The sequence below is a fragment of the Mesocricetus auratus genome, unplaced genomic scaffold (assembly GCF_017639785.1).
Source record: "Mesocricetus auratus isolate SY011 unplaced genomic scaffold, BCM_Maur_2.0 Super-Scaffold_100004, whole genome shotgun sequence".
NCBI lineage: Eukaryota > Metazoa > Chordata > Mammalia > Rodentia > Cricetidae > Mesocricetus > Mesocricetus auratus.
In genome coordinates, this window is record NW_024429189.1 from 65,270,549 (window position 1) to 65,287,860 (window position 17,312).

The 17,312-nt window shown below is 37.6% G+C and overlaps 1 protein-coding gene across 6 annotated transcripts in view; it reads left to right on the forward strand.

The window, feature by feature from the left end:
* Nucleotides 1-17,312, forward strand: part of Lrrc4c (leucine rich repeat containing 4C) — a 1,312,130-nt gene that overhangs the window by 1,276,986 nt on the left and 17,832 nt on the right. For 5 of the 6 annotated variants that reach the window (XM_040745912.1, XM_040745913.1, XM_013122444.3 and 2 more), the window contains one exon: nt 3,906-3,957. The exons of the other annotated variant lie outside the window; for it this stretch is intronic. The gene's annotated coding sequence lies outside the window, so the exon portion shown is untranslated. The remainder of the gene's footprint in view (nt 1-3,905; nt 3,958-17,312) is intronic. 6 annotated transcript variants of the gene reach the window in all.

A 17,312-nucleotide genomic window follows, 5' to 3' on the forward strand; every position in this document is an offset into this window, starting at 1 on the left:
CCACAGAGTGTTTGTGCCAGTGGACATAAATGTGAAATTACTGTCCATAATTCACGATGGCATACTTTGTGTCATTTATCTTCACTTGTGTGAGGAGCCAGATAAGTTACTCATCACTCTACTAGTTCTGATCCATCATTCATCAATACACTTATGAAGATAAATGCCACAGCTCTTATGTGTCCTTTCAGAGTAGAGATTTGGATTAATTAGAGCAGAGGTCATCCTGATGTTATTTAAAAATCAAAAACACTCTGTGTATACCATCTTCTATGCTCATATACCTTGGTCTTCCTCATCATTATCTGCCATCGAAATGAATGTGTAGTATGTACGTACCTCTTAACTTCAACAGAAAATGCCATTTTCAAGTAAATTCAAACCACAAAACTGGACAGTGTAAATAAATGCATTGATTAATGGTAGATAATCTTGCTTATCACAGAGATCAGAGATAAAAGGAAAATAATACAGTGGAAAGAAGTAATGATCAAGTTTTTAAAAGTCTTTGGGCAAGTCATATGTGAAAGGATGAATATCACATTTGAGTTGTGATATTAAAGAAACATTATGGATGCCTTGGCTTTAAGAAACAATGAGGTGTGGCACTGGTGGATTGTAATGCTGCTGTGAGGTAAATGGCTTTTTCTCAACTTTACACTTGACGACCAACCTGTAAGGCAACTAAGCAATAAGAGCTCTTTATCATTCAATTGATGAATTGGTTGAATCTAGAAAATAGAAGATTTTCCATGGTTATCAGCATATTGCCTCTTTATTACATTGGTTGATTCATAGAAGTAGATAGACTATGAAAGGTTTTCCCACAAATCTGAACAAATATTACTAATATATGGTTTATCATTGGAATTTATGTTTGCATCATGGTTAATAAAAAGAAGAAGGACATGAAATTGAAAATGAGCAAGAAGGTAATAAGTGGGAAGGTTTAGAGGAAAGAAAGAGAAAGGGATCAAAGATGGAATTCTCAATAATAACAATAAAATTATTTGACCTTTATATGTGTACATTTTAAAGTACTCTGTAACAGTAGTAATAATAGTGTAACTACCTGATTTTTCTGGGTGAATTTTCAGCTATTGCTTTTTCCATGTGTGTATTTTTGTTATTAAGGAGGTGATTCTCTAGATTCTCTGCTTTAGCAACATTTATTGAACACATACTTACTTGCAGTGGATGGTTTGTGCAGCATTTGAGATGGCATACACTGCCTGTCATGAATGGATATGTAGTTGAGTAAGGAAAAGAGATTTGGGGGCAGGTAACCAGCACCCCTGTAAATGTAATTTTCACTTCTTTTCTATACTGGTGACATTAGTGTTTTGTTTTTGAGAAACGTAAAGTATATGTTCATAATCCTTACAGAAAATTGGGATGAAAATTGCAATGTCTCCTTTCCTCTTTAGAATACTTCAGGTTGAAATGTCATTTAAGGCTAAATAAGGGGGAGAGAATACAGAGACACAGTAATAGCTAGGTGTAAGATAGCTTAGGTAGGGAAGAGTACTCAAAGTATGTGAAATTTAGAAGATTCTTGAATTTAAACAAAATGTTAGTTCAAGTGATTGCACCAGTGCCATACACTTATTGCATGGTTACATAGTCTCCTGAAGGAAAGTCAAGTAAAGAGAGAGAATGCTTAGCATGTTGAAGGACATGTAAGATGACATGTGACTGGAAAGTAAGAGGGTAGGAGGTAAGGATCAGAGAAGTAGAGGTAATGAAGAATACGTGTAGACTTATTGACCACTAGAAGGTCATTGGTTTTATTTTGAATACTGAACAGAAGAATATACAATAGAATGTTAATTTTGATAGGATTATGCCTCTGTTTGGAGAAAAGACTGAGCGAAGTGAAGATAGGAACAAAGAGTACAGATAATGAACCAGGCTACAGAACAGCTTAGTTACTCAAAGGAGTAAGAAAGGGGACTACAGATAGCTGTAGAGCTATATAGAAGTGTCTAGAATCTTTAGATGTTGGACTGACCTAATGTATATGTTAGCCATTAAGCAGATTAAATATAAAGATGACAATAGCCAGAGGTAAGTAGTAGGACACCCAAAGAGGTTATAAGTGTGACTATAGTCTAAGTAGTTAAGAAAATAAATGATCCCAACATAATGCTTTGTACATATGGTATTACATAAATGAATATGCCATGTTGCCACTATTAAAATATTTTCAAGGAGAAAATTGTGTAAGAATTCACAGTTTCATAGTGCAAACATTAATTGTGATATTTTCAAGTGATAGGCTTACAAAACTAGATATATATACATATCTGAAAGTTAGTTAAAGATGTAGATTTTTAAGTACTTTGTAGATGGCATCTAAAGACACTGTAGGGTTACTTAGTTTGTGTATATAGATCAACAATAAGTCCAGTAGCCTAGCACTGAGACACTCTAGTGTTCAGTAGTCTATGAGGTAAGACATTTGTGGCAGGCATATGTGGTTGAAGAAAAATGAAAAGAATGGCTTTGTCAGAGGCAAGCACATGCGTTTTTCAAAAAGCACAGAGTACTGCTTGCAATATCAAATGCTCCTGGATTTTGATGAAGATGAAAATTGAGAATTGGTTACTTGATTCAGCAATAAGTACAGCTTCTCCCATCTTGTCCTTTTGTATTCCCTTCACACAAATCTTTCTATTTCTTGTGCTTTTATCTATTTATTGTTAGTACCATGAGCAGCAACTGGTAGCCAATGTTTCATATGTCTTATGGAAGGACAGCCAGTATTTTATACAAAATCGAGACTTGCTAACAATTTTTATAAGGTTGAATTTACATGTATTTAAGATTAATAACACAAAATTAACATCTTAACACTAAGGTCTCATTCACTTAAACTCAATTTTATTTGCTTAATGATAATGTTGATCATTAGTAGTATATTACATTGCAAAAGGTGTTCACTTTTATTATCTGTTCCAAATGAAGCCATCACACACAATAAATTATCTAGCTTTCAAACATATTCCATGAGATGATTATTTTGTCTACTAATACTCCTTCTCTGAGTTAGCCAAAGTTATTTCCTCCTCATTGTTTGAAGATTTAAATACCAGCCTTGATTGTTCTAGCCTGTGTAGCTATTAATAAAATTCTTGGGGATGTTGATATCCATTCCAGTCCCTTATCTTGATTTCTTGTTTTGTGATTCCCTATATACAGTTGCTTGTGTTTCATCTCAGTACAGTGTGCCTATACCAAATACATTTCCAAACTTGAGATAGATCACTTTAATTGTTGGGATTAAATAATATTTATTTTATTTCAATGGTATTCAGAATACACAAATTCTGTTGTGTAGTGTATTACTGTTCCACATAATGTGTGCCTCTCTATCTTAGAGTCTAATTTCCATCCTATAAGTATAATAGTTTTTTAAAGGACACTACTTTTTTATGTTTTGGATACAGGACTGAAAAGGTACCCAAATGAAATGTAGCAGATGCTTATGTTTAACTCTTAGGGTGTCATTTGGCATTAATAAATGAATGGTGTTTAACTGTTTACTGCCCATCTATTTTTAGGTATTGCCTCTTTTGATCTATGAGGTGGTTATGATTAGGACACTGAATATAAAGAAAAATGTGACTTGCCTAAGTTCACAAATATAATAAGTGAAAACCAAGTGTGGACTGTAGATTTGATTCCAAATGCATGTTTTTATTGTCATTAAAAAGTACATTATTTCAAATGACCAGTGGTTAAAATAGCTGCCTTGGCTTTCTGCCCAGAGCTGTGTTAAAATACAGTGGTGATTCAATAAATATTGTCACCAGTGGTATCTGTGTTGTTGGTCATGGCAGAGCAGGACATGTGCTGAATTGTTCTAATGGATATGGTTTATTTTTTTGTTTTTGTTTTTTTAGGTTGGCAAACACATTGCATATTTACTGCGTAGAGACCCCAATGGAGAACAAGGTGGGTGATGATTCATGCTAAATGGTTGCCACAATATGTTGAACACTTCAACAGTAGCTAACATGAAGTGCCTCATTATACGCTGTCAAATCCAATAACAGTAATGACAGACATTCCACGCTAGAGCAAATTGTAGGAAGTCCAGCCATTACAAAAGAGAACTGAATTACAAAAAAAAGATACCACAATACAGCAGAAAAGACCTGTACAGTGAATCTTATTTGCTGATTCTGTGTAGGTTTCCCTTTGCCAATTTGAAACAGGCTTCATGCTGTCCGATTCAACTCCAGAGGTAACTGACCTTAACATTCAGTTGTCTGCAAATGCCTCTTCCTTCCACACATTTTACAGAAGAAATAATTTGCATGGGTCTTGGGTTCATGTCCACAACTGCTCATGTGGCTCCCCTCTAAGAACAACCTTGAAGTCCCCATCTCACCTCTTCCTCTGAACAGTCATTGCATGGTGCGTGCGTGCGCGAGCACACACACACACACACACACACACACACACACACACACACGCACGCACGCACAATTCTTTACATTCTGCCTTGGCACAGCATCCACAGGTGATAATTTCACTTATAGAGGCATAGAGCTGGGAGACAGCAGGAAGGAACCTGCCTCTTTTCTTATGACTATGCATCCTTTTGACATACTCAATTGTAATATCTTTGAATGTGATCATTTAGTCCAGTGTCCATGTATCATGTGAGTCCTCCATAACTGCATTGAGACCAATTAGTGTATAATCTGGGAAAGGCATATGATTAAAGAAGGGGAGAGCAAATAATATTCCTGTCTTCTCTGTCGCTTAGCACAGGGACTACACAGTGTAGGTAGAAAATGACGTTCGCTTAGTGAAAGAAGATATGAATAAATCCATCAATCAGATGGTTCTCTCTGGCCAAATTAAAGACCAGACAGGGAGATCCTGATGACTTCCAATCACTTTTTTCCTCAGGCCACCAGGCATAATGCCCTGAAAATGTTTGTTTATTTTGGAAGGCTAAAGCTGATCTGAAGCTATTTTCTTTATTTTTATATTCAAATGCCTATAAAACAGAAAAGCACTGGAGACCTATCCATTGCTCACAAATGATCTATGTGGTAATAATGTGCTGGCTTTCCCAGCTGTGCTGCATTTTGGTACTATCTTGGGTTTAATTGAAAATATGCTGTGACCTTGGTTTTGTTCTCTGGGCGTAAGGGGGTATAATTGGCATGAAGCCTCTGAAGAACTCTCTCTTCAATGAATGTCATTTGGCTAATTTGGGGTTCGCCTGAGGGAAATAATGTGTGAAGTCCTGTAATGTGAGGTGCCTTTTATTCACATACCATTAACATGAAGTTAACAACTTTTTTAAAGTCGGCATTTTATTTTACAAAACCTATTTGTTGAATGCTAAATGCTATCAGTATGATAATAGTATTATCCTTAATAGTCACATGTTTTATTATAATTAAATAAACAGCTTGTGTGTTGTGGGCCAAAATGTCTGTACTCCACTCCTAACTTAAGGGGTTTCCATAGAAACCATGGGCAGCAAGTTTAACTGACATTTATTGGGCTTGAGGCTGTATGGAGCATGGGTATCTCTGTTTTCCTCTTTGGCATTGTGTATGCAAGTCTTCTTTAGTTTATTAAACCCTTTTAAAACTTCGTTTGCCCTGTCTACTCCTCGCTCTCCCCTGCCCCACCCCATCCTGTTCCACATCCTCCATTTTCCCTCTTTCTTTGTTCTCCTCTGTCTCTTATTAGCATTGAGGAAGTAATTTGGACTCAGTTAGATTTAACAAATGCAATAATACTAAAATGGACCCTGATACTTAAAGTGTAATTGTGTTATTAGCTGGAAATGCTTTTCTTCAAAAATAAAAAGAATTGAGAGTGAAGTTTACCAAGGTAACACATGCTGACAGGAAGGAACCTTTGACTGCTAGTTTAAAGTTTGTGGTGCACGGATCAAGATCCAGTTTCTTCTCCAGCTTTGACTGTTCCCTGATTTATTCAAGAAAGATGAAAATGTCTGCTCACTTTCAACTTTCAGAATGGAGCAGAACCATGTTGCTCATATTCTAAGAGAATAGAGTAATTGATCTGGGAAAGGATAGGAAAACAAAACAAACAAACAAACAAAAAACAAAAACCCTATTCGGTACCAGCAACTTTATTCTGATTTTGTCTAAGTTGTTTTATGTGAAGCTTCACTCAAAGTTAATGAAGCTGATGGCTCAAGTTTGAACCCCAACCAGACTGGTTATAACACCTTAGATAAATGTGAAATATACCAACTTGTTTCACAATAACAACATGAACCCAACTAAGCAGTAGGATTTTATTAAGTTTAAAGATGATAACACAGCTATGCCTTGTGACACTGGTCTGCCATCCTAGCTACTCAGGGGAACAAGACAAGATGGTCTCAAGTTCAAGACCTATTTGATCTCTAGGTAGAGTGAGTTCAAGGCCAGTCTGGAAAACTCATTGACACCTTGTCTGAAAACAAAAAAATATTAAAGTAGGGAGCAAGGGGCTGGCAATCTAGTTGAATAAATGTAGGTTCCATGATCTTAATTAAATGTCATCTGAGAGAGGTGAGGGTGGGGGAAAAAGGGAAAAGATGAACAATGAACTCAGCAGTAAATTATAACAGTTATTCTCCCTGGCTAAATAAACAAGTTGCAAAAGGAATAGTGTTTTATGAAAAGTTTATGTAGCTATTTGTATGCTCAGTACATAATCAGCACTTACATATTACAGCAGTTCAGGGGGAAATTGTAGACAGAAAGATATAGGACCAATTAATAACTGTAGCACTGAGGATCAATTACAGATTGTGAGTATTTGATTCCACATCTATATGGAGAGATCATGACTCTTATTTCTTGGAACTGTTTTCAGGAATAGGCAACTGTATGTGGAAGCTACTTACTTTCTATATCAGTACACAATATAAGCTTTAAGTTCTGTCACTCTCCCTCTCCCCATTTTCTTTTAATAGTGATGAATTCAAAGTAAAAAATCATTTTTCCAAATTCAAATTAATATTTATAGATTAAAATAATCTCACAAATCTCAATTAATTAAATAACATTAAAGCAATGGCAGAAAAACACAAAAAATATAGTAAGTTATAAAATGGAAGTCCAGAATTGAAAAATATGATCCTAGTATTCGGAGAGAGAAAACTGATTTTATCCTGTTCCACAGGGTCTAATTCAAAAGTAAAAATCTCAAATTCATTATTCCTAATTTTGAACTTTCCTTCCAAGAATTTAGGGTTGAACTCCACTGATATGACTTAGAACTCATCTTTCTGGAGAAGGCAAAAGAAAGACACATTGTGGGACAGTTGGCAAGGAAAAAGGGAGAGGGCAGGGCAGGTCTGTTCATCTCTCTCAGACCTGAGTTCAGATTTTCTTCATGAGCCAACACATGTGCAAATGAAGCCACAGAATGGACTTGGTGTTGATTTTGCACACCAATATGTGTAAGTGCCTCTGCTTGGAGGGGAAAAATGAGAAAGAAATACATTTTTCTTCTTCATTTTTTAAAGAGCCAAAGATTTTAAGTATCATTATGAAGCCGGGCATTGGTGGCGCATGCCTTTAATCCCAGCACTCGGGAGGCAGAGGCAGGAGGAACTCTGTGAGTTCGAGACCAGCCTGGTCTACAAAAGCTAGTTCCCGGACAGCCTCCAAAGCCACAGAGAAACCCTGTCTCAAAAAACCAAAAAAAAATAAAAAAGTATCATTATGATTCTGAATAACTGGAGGTTAGGTAGAACTGCTGTAATTAGAGAAAAAAATGAGGAAGCTTGCCAAGGACCAAATTTGATGAGACATGACTCTTGGTATGCATTGCTGTTTGTAGACTATCCTCAAGACATTCATCCCTGGGAAGACACAAATATATAGGACTAACTAGGACAAATATTGTCGTAAGGTATATTTTTGTTGACCATTGGCACTCCTTTTACTGCTATGCACCTGAACTTGACTCATTAAGATAGTCTTTCTGTATTATATTTAGGAAAATTGTCTTAAGCCATAGTCTCCATTTTCTGGATGATAGTTTAGTTAAATACAGATACTAGAATGCCGAAAATCAAACAGCCATCCCCACAGTCAGGAGTGCCACTCAACGCAATGCAAACATATTAACTAGTAATAGTGCCCTGGTAGCCCCTCTGTCTTGGAACTCTCTTTAATTAGAATTCTTCACACATGTGTTGTGACCCATGATTCTACTCCAAGCCATATGAGTGATGTTAATTTATTTCTTAATCCTTAGATGAAAGTTAATTTTAACTAGAAACTTAATACTTGTTATTTATAAGTTAAATGCAGCTACTTGACTGACCCAATCTGGTTAATCAGATAGAACACATTTTCATTGTTCAAATGTGAGAACCTCTTAACATTGATCTCTCTAACCATACCAGTTGACACGCCAACATAGCTGGAGAAAGCTTTCGAAGGACCCATTTTAGATGTAGAAGTACAGTCAATGGCTGTTGAGGAAGAAACAGTTGTCTCCAGGGACAAATCATCTCATAGGTTATAGAGTTCCAAGTGGTCAAGTGGTCATCCCTAAATAGATGATGCTTCTTAGACTAAGTGTGTGTGTGTGTGTGAGACAATAATGATAGAGGAAATGATAGAGGGGTTGGTAGAGGAAATGAGAAGAATTGGAGGGAAGAAATACATGGGTAAGAGGGATGTAAATACAGTTTATTCATGTGTAAAATTTCCAAAAAATCTGAAAAATTTAAGAATTGCAAAGAAAACACATGAAAAATACAGAAATAATTGTGGAAGTGTTTTAATGGTACTTTATATAGAATCACAAATGGTGGGCCAAGTTTGACCTATAGACAGTTACTTTCCAAATATGACTTTAGAATTTTGCATGTGTCTGTATATCTGTTTATCTCTGTTAACATGGTACTTGCATCTTTGAAAGTATGAATTTGGAATTCAGGACAGATGACAGTCACATAACCTTTACATTTTTTTGTGAAGATTTTTTTATTTATTTTTGAAGCACTCTTATTTACATATCCATGGCTCCCTTCCCTAGCCCATACTCCAATGAATCACATCTATCCCACAACCCACCCCCATCCACTCCCCAGGGATATTGAGACACTCCAGGGGGGGATGATCAAAGTCCATTACATTATTTGGGGGGAGGGCCCAGGTCCTCCTTCCTGTCTCTGGGCTGCAATAGTATCCTTTCACAGGGAATGGGTTCCCAAAGCCCATTGTGATCTAGGAATAAACACTGGCTCCACTGTTAGTGGTCCCATAGACAGCCTTGACCTCCTAGCTGGCACCCACATTCAGAGGGCTTGGTTTTGTACAATGCTGGTTCCCTAGCTTTATTACTAGGGTATCTGTGCTCTCATTAAGTCAGGTGAACTGTTTCTGCGGGTTTCTCCAGCACAATTTTGGCTCCTTTGCTCATGCCTCTTCCCTCTCTGCAACTGGATTCCAGGAGTATGGTTCAGTGTTTAGCTGTGGATGCCTGTTTCTACTTCAATCAGCTACTGGGTGAAGGCTCTAGGAATGGTAACCAAGGTAGTCATCAATCCCTTTATAGAGGAAGGGCATGGAAGGCTAGATTCTTAGTTGTGATCATCTCTGAGGATCCACTAACATTTCCCCTGTGCCAGACCTCCCTCCAAACCTGTACTGCTCCCTCTATCAAGGCATCTCCTTTCTTGCCCTCCTCTATTCCTCTGTTGTCTAAGTCCTCCTGTTCTTCTCTCGCCCCTTCCCCCCACCGTGCTGCTAATTTGCTCAGAGGTTCTTGTCCCCCTCCCCTTCTCTGGGGGACCATGTGTTCATCTCTTGGGGTCCTCCTTGCTTGTTAACTCTTCTGGCGGTGTGGTTTGTAGGCTGGTACTCCTTGGCTCAATGTCTAAAATCCATATATGAGTGAGTACATACCATGTTTATCTTTTTGTGACTGAGTTACTTAGCTCAGGGTGGTTTCTTCTAGAGCCATCCATTTGCCTGCGAATTTCAAGATTCCATTTTTTTTTCTGTTGAGTAGTACTCCATTGCATAAAATATACCACATTTCCTCTATCCATTCTTCAGTTGAGGGGCATCTAGGTTGCTTTCAGTTCCTGCTATTACAAATAATGCTGCTATGAACACAGTGGAACAGATATCCTTGTTGTATGAATGTGCAAATTTTGGGTACATGTTTAAGAGTGGAATTTCTGGATCTTGTGGTAGACCGATTCAAATTTTCCTGAGGTATTTTCATACAGATTTCCAAACTGGTCTTACAAGGTTGCACTCCCACCAGTAATGGAGGAGTATTCCTCTTTCTCCACATCCTCTCCAGCTTAGACTGTCATTGGTGTTTTTAATTTTAACCATTCTGGCCAGTGTTACCTCAGAGTTGTTTTGAGTTGCATTTCCCTGATGGCTAAGGATGCTGAGCACTTTCTTTTTTTTGTCTTTTTTTATTTTTAAATTTAAATTAGAAGCAAGATTGCTTCACATATCAATCCCAGCTCCCTTTCCCTCTCCTCCTCCCATGCCTTCCCACCAACCCACCATCCCCCCTTTCCCAATCGCCATTCCTTTCCACAGGGAGTGTGAGTCCCTCCATGGGGCATGTCCATAGTCTGTTATTTCATACAAGGCAGGGCCTAGACCCTCCCCTAAGAGTCCAGGCTGAGAGAGCATCTCTCATTGTGGGATGGGCACCCAAAGTCCATTTGTATGCTAGGGATAAATACCGATCCACTACCCAAGACCCTATAGATTTTCTAGGCCTCCTCACTGACACCCACATTCAGGGGGTCTGGATCAGTCCCATGCTGGATTCCCATCCAACAGTCTAGTGTTCAAGAGCTCCCCCTTATTCAGGTTAGCTGTTTCTGTGGGTTAAACAAGCCCAGTCTTGACCTCTATGCTCATCAGTCCTCCCTCTCTGTTACTGGGTTCTTTGAGTTCTGCTCAGTGTTTAGCTGTGGCTGTCTGCCTCTGCTTCCATCAGTCATTGGTTGAAGGTTCTGTTTCCCAGACTCTCTGCCAGTGGGAATGTAGGCTAGCATTCCCCTAATCCTTGTCTAAAATCCATATCTTTCAGCCATTTTAGATTCCTCTATTCAGAATTCTCTATTTTGTTCTGCACCACACTTTTTATTTTGATTGGTGTATTGGTGGCTAGCTTCTTGAGTTCATTGTATAATTTGGAAATCAGTCTTCTGTCTGATGTGATGTTGGTGAAGATTTTTTCCCATTCTGTGGGCTGCCATTTTGTCTTGCTGACTGTGTCATTTGCCTTACAGAAGCTTCTCAGTTTCAGTAGGCCGCATTTATTATTTTTTTATTTCAAAATCTGTGCTACTGGTGTTATGCTCAGGAAGTAGTCTCCTGTACCAATTTGTTCATGGGTACCTCCCTCTTTTTCTTCTAAGAGTTTCTGTGTGGCTGGATTTATGCTGAGGTTTTTGATTCATTTGGACTTAAGTTTTGTGCATGACAATAGATATGGATCTACATGCTATCTGAAATTCAGAAGAGATGACAGTCATGCCACCTTTACTTCTTTTTGTAGAGATTTTTCCTTACATTTCATTAACCTTCATGTTTCTACTTCACACTTGGTGTAGAGATAAATCATATATCTTTTTCCAGAATGGTAGGAAAAGTTTGAATTACATTATTTGCACCCAATATCTGGAATATCCATATTAAAATCTGTCTTGTGGATTATAAGATAATTTCTGTTATTTTTCTGTTACTTATTTGTATGCAATCTATTGTGAACACATTCTCCTCCTCCATTATTTTATTTCCCCATACACAGCTTTTGACCCATTTACTCTTTCCAACCAGATATTCTGACTTCTAACCCCTTCTTTTCTCTCTCTTTATGTATATATGCATGAATGTACAGATGTGTTTATGTGTGTGCGTGCATGTGTATGTGTGTGTGTGTGTGTATGTGTGTGTGTGTATACTTTTCAAGTCCTATGCAGATGATAACTCTATTGTGCATCCATAATTGCTGTTGTCATGTCATATCTGGAAGACAGCATTTTGTAGTGATCCTCAACACCCTCTGGATCTTTTTAAAACTGAATCATCCTTTCTAAAATGAATCCTTCAGAGAACAAAGACAGATAGTGGGAGAAGAAATCAAGAAGGGATTTTATCTAAAGTAAGAAAAGTAGGTTAACTACTGATGATTTAAGGAGCAGTTTACTCTGGCCTCCTTATTCTTTCTTTCTTCCAGATGCCAAGGGTTACTTGGTTATTTAATGCTTTTCATGCACATGTCTAAGAGTTTCTCATAGCATATTTACTGCAAAATGTACATTAGAACAACAAAAAGTACACAAAAATACAGGGTGTTCTTACTTTATAAGATTCTGTGTTAACAGAAACTCACTATTATTAGCTTGCAAGGTTCCATGGAAACTTGAGAGAAAATACAGGCATATGCAGAAGGGGAACTCAGCTCCAATATGCACAACCTAAGTCTAACATGACACAGAGAGAAAGCAGAGCTACCTGAAAAAAAAACCATAAATAAGAATCTAGTTTCAGATGCCTGAATTTGTTGAATGATTCCCTGTTTTGTGGTCAATAGGGTGAAACAAAGACATCACCAATTCCAGTCATTTCCATTATCTGACTTGCCATCACCAAGGTTTCCTCATTATGCAATGTTAACGGGGTTGAGGTTACTTGAAACCAGTTTCCAGTTCCAATTAGGAGGCCATCCCTGCTATCTGCATTTTGATTAAATGTGTTGCCTGGAAATCACAGAAAGAGTCTATACTGTTTCCTCCCCTTGTTTAGATCTCATAAACACAGACTCAATTAAAGAGTTTCCTTATCAGGTTTCTGTGGGACATTTTACTGAATTTATTAAAGCCCTACATCATGCTGAACTGGAAGACTTGTGTCTTACGAATTCACTAAGAGTCATAACTAGCTACCCAGGACTTGCTTCTCCTGTGTTTTAAACAATGTAGTATACAGATGACAGGACATCTAATAACATGGAATCTTAGAAATAGAAAAAATGAGAAAAAGAAAATATGAGTCTACAAAGTGAAAATTCCAAATTAGATATCAGAAAATCATAACATTATATCAGTTCTCTTTTAGGATCATTGTTTCAGATATTTTGTTGGAGAGTACTCTGTTTCCTATTCCCAACACTTACATTGCCCCCTTGCTTTGCTCTAAATATATTCTCCTCAGTTACCTATCCTCTAACACGAAGACAAACCAAGTTCCTTCAATCCCTTTTATATAGAAAATGCTAAATTTTATGTGCTTTTTTACTATTTGATATAATTTCACTCCCTTATTTTATATCACCTCACATGTCACTACAAATTACTAATAGAGGTCAGCTCATACCATATTCTACTTTATGTCCATACTTATTTTCATGCAGTTTCTACCAAACTGTTATTTTTAACTTACACTTTTCTCTAAATTTTTTCCTTTCTTACTAGTAGTGCAGCTATGATGCTGTTCAAACTTTTTCTAGAGTTTTGGCTCACTCCTTGGATAGTCACTTATCAATTATAGTATGCTATAAATTCCTGAACAGGAGCTATTTGGGCCTAAGAGACAATAGGCGAGTACTTTTCCTGTATCCCAGTAGGTACTCAACAACCATTACAGAAGGGCAATGTGTGTTTGTCTCTTCCTTAGAATACTAGATTTTTCTCTCATTCAAATCAAGATACACTACCATATCTCAAGTCTACATGGCCTTTCTGACTTCACAGTGATGCTAGCTCTCCCAGAACTAATATTTATCCACTAAGGACACACTGACTCATTGAGTGTAGGACATGGCATTTGCTTATGACTCAATATTTTATACTAGGCTTGCTTTAGTATTCTGTTTCAAATGATCAATGAAGGAGACTTACAGAATTGCGGGAATTCCCTCTAGATATTGTGTCGAAAAGCATACTTAGACATACATATATATATATAGAGCTGAAGGGAAATTTCAAATTTTTCTTCCCAAAACGCTACCCTAAAATGAATTCTAGACATTTTTAATGATTTTTGCTAGGGGTTGTATATATGCTTTTGGCTACTGTCTACAAAATTAGAGCTGTATACTCTTTAATAATGAACAAGGAAGTAAGCACACAGTAAATGTTGAAAGGTGGTTTTACAATCTGAATGGCTCTGTGTGCTATTTATTCTGTTCAGATTGGCTCACATGGCAATTTAAATCACATTACTCATTACAAAAATCCATATGCCTTTTGGGTGCTGTTGTTAGTTTGTTTGTTTTTTAGCCTGCGGAGGCAATGATGACCTTGGCAAAAGGCATTTCTTAAGGATTAATGAGCAGTTGGGGGCTAATGACTATCAATTCCTCCCAGCTAGTCATCAATCCAAAGTAAGCATAGACAACAAAGCCATTAACTGCATTACCAACTTTCTGAAATCAGATTTTTCTCTGTCTGACTTGTTTCAGATGAACTTGTTAGACTTTTCTTAAGCTGTCCCTAACCTGGTAACCTGGACAGGGACAAAAAAGTAACATACACACACACACAGGACAGATGTAAACCAATTTCTTGAGAATATATATATATATATATATATATATCATACATAAAAGTACATATAAATATGCAAATACATGCATGTACATCAAATATAGGTAAAAAAGAGAATATAAGAATATTTAGTATCTGCAACATGAAAAAAGACCCAGAGACAGATATTGAAGTTCACACTTCAAGCTGAAGATTAGAAAAGCAAAGTGCCAGGCCATTTGCTCTTACCACTACCTCACGCTGAATGGCCTGATCCTGCTTCCTTTCCTCAGCATGGCTGCAGAATCCTGAGACTGAATGTCTCCCTATCCTTAGTGTGGCTGGAGAATGAATACTTGACACTGAGACCTTTCTCTTGTCTGATATACCACCCTACTCCTGGGATTAAAAGCATGTGATCACAGGTGCTGAGATCATCTTTGCATAAGCTGTTTCTCTTTAAGACTAGATCAGTCTTATGTAGATCTTGGTAGTCTTGGACTACCTCTTAATCCTGAGTCCTAGGATTAAAGGAGTATACCCCCAACTCTTAGCTTCTGGCTGCTGGAATTAAAGGTGTGTACCTCGCTTCTGTGGCTTGTGGCTGCCTTTGATTTCTGAATCCTCAAACAAGCTTAATAAATCATGAATAATATTTCACCACAATGTCTGTGGGATAGCAGGAGAGAATCATGAAGAGAAACATAACTATACTTTTGTACAATCTGAGATATGTGGACTCATTTTGTCATTTTTCTGATCTCATTCCCCACTTTCAGTTTCAATCTGCAGGGATTCATCCCTTTCATATCCAGGGAGAATAAAATCTGTGTCCATCTGCTGAAATTTATCCTTCCTTCAACATCCTGTTTGCAGGCATTTTTGGTAGATAGAAACTGGGGTTTTAATTACATAGGTTATGAAATACTATTTTTTCAATGATTCTTATCACATTATTTTTCTTCACTGACATTAAGAACCCTGATATTTCCTTATTTGTCATAAGTCATGATGAGGACTAACAGTCTGAAAGGTAAATAAACATTAATACAATTATAAACTAAAATATTCCTTCAGTGCTAAACTATACTAATATGAAGGAAAGTTCTGGAATAGATGCAGTTACATTTATTCCTTGTTGAAGATTCTCCTCTATCTTATTTTATCTCCCTGCATCTTAATTCTTTTATGGCATTAAAGGTGGGACACAGAGTATCAAACTGATTGGAATGCTGGTGTTTAAGAATAAGGCAAATATTCATGACACTATGGCAGTTTGCATCTCAAAAACTTTTTCTAGAGATATTTTTCCTGATAAGGTGTGGATTAACTGGACTTAATGTTTTCCTCTCACTCACAGGCGTCTATAGCTCATCACACCACAATAGTAAACACACTTACAAGCACACATAAGAGATTCCAGTACACTAAATTATTGCTAGATCTTACATAGATCAAGTTAGACTATAGTCTAGCAGATCTATGTGCAAAGATCTAACTTGTTTCTGAGCCAAAGGATTCCTTACCATGCTATGTTGATTTCCATAGGAGACTTTACCCCATCTGAATGGAGAAGGAGGAAGAGTGGATGGGGGGAGCTTGGAAAGATATGGGGGGAAATAGGAGGAGAAGAGAGAGAGGAAACTCTAGTTGGTATGTAAAGTAAAAATTTTAAATGATGAATATGTAAAAAGAGAAAATTCTAAAATGAATAAATAATATCTGTTTTTTTTAATTTAAATTAGAAACAAGGTTGCTTCACATGTCAATTCCAGGTCCTTCTGCCTTTCCCTCCCCACCTCCCATGCCCTCCCAGCAACCTCCCTACCCCCTTCTGCAAATTCCCATTCCTTTCCCCAAGGAGAGTGAGGTCCTCCATAGGGGGTGTCCATAGTCTGTCATTTCATCCAGGGCATGGCCTAGACCCTCCCCCAAGAGTCTAGGCTGAGAGTACACCTATCATTGTGGGATGGGCACCCAAAGTCCATTTGTATGCCAGGCATAGATACTATCTACTCCCCAAGGCACCATAGATTTCCTAGGCCTCCTCACTGACACCCACATTCAGGGGTCTTGATAAGTGCTATGCTGGATTCTCAGCCGTCAGTCTGGGGTTCAAGAGCTCCCCCTTGTTCAGGTCAGCTCTTTCTGTCTTGACCCCTATGCTCATCAGTCCTCCCTCTCTGTGTCTGGGTTCCTTGAGTTCATCTCAGTGTTTAGCTGTGGTTGTCTACCTCTGCTTCCATCAGTTATTGTTTGAGGGTTCTGCTTCCCTGGCAATGGGATTGTAGGCTGGCCCTCCCCGGATCCTTCCCTATTTCTTTTGATCACTTTATGCTTGAAGTCTGTTTTGTGAGCCATTTTCAGAACGGCTATATCACCTTGTTTCTTAGGTCCATTTGTTTGGAAAATCTTTTTATGACCCCTTATGCAGAGACAATCTTTCCATTTTTGTTGTTGAGGTATGTGTCTTGTGTGTAGCAGGAAGAAGGATCTTTTGTCACATCCATTCTGTTAGTCTGCATCCTCTTATTGCGGAATTGAACCTACTGATATTGAAAGATATCAAAGACAGATGATTGTCAATTCCTGTTATTTTGTTTAAGATGGCAGTCATGGTAGTGTGCGTGTGTGTGTGTGTGTGTGTGTGTGTGTGTGTTTGTATGTGCTTCCCTTATTTTGGTTTTTTGATATGAGATTATTCATTTATTGTGCTTCATGAGTGTAGGTGAATTCCTTAGGTTGGAATTTTTCCCGTGAATACCTCCTGTATTGTGGATAGAAATTGTTTATT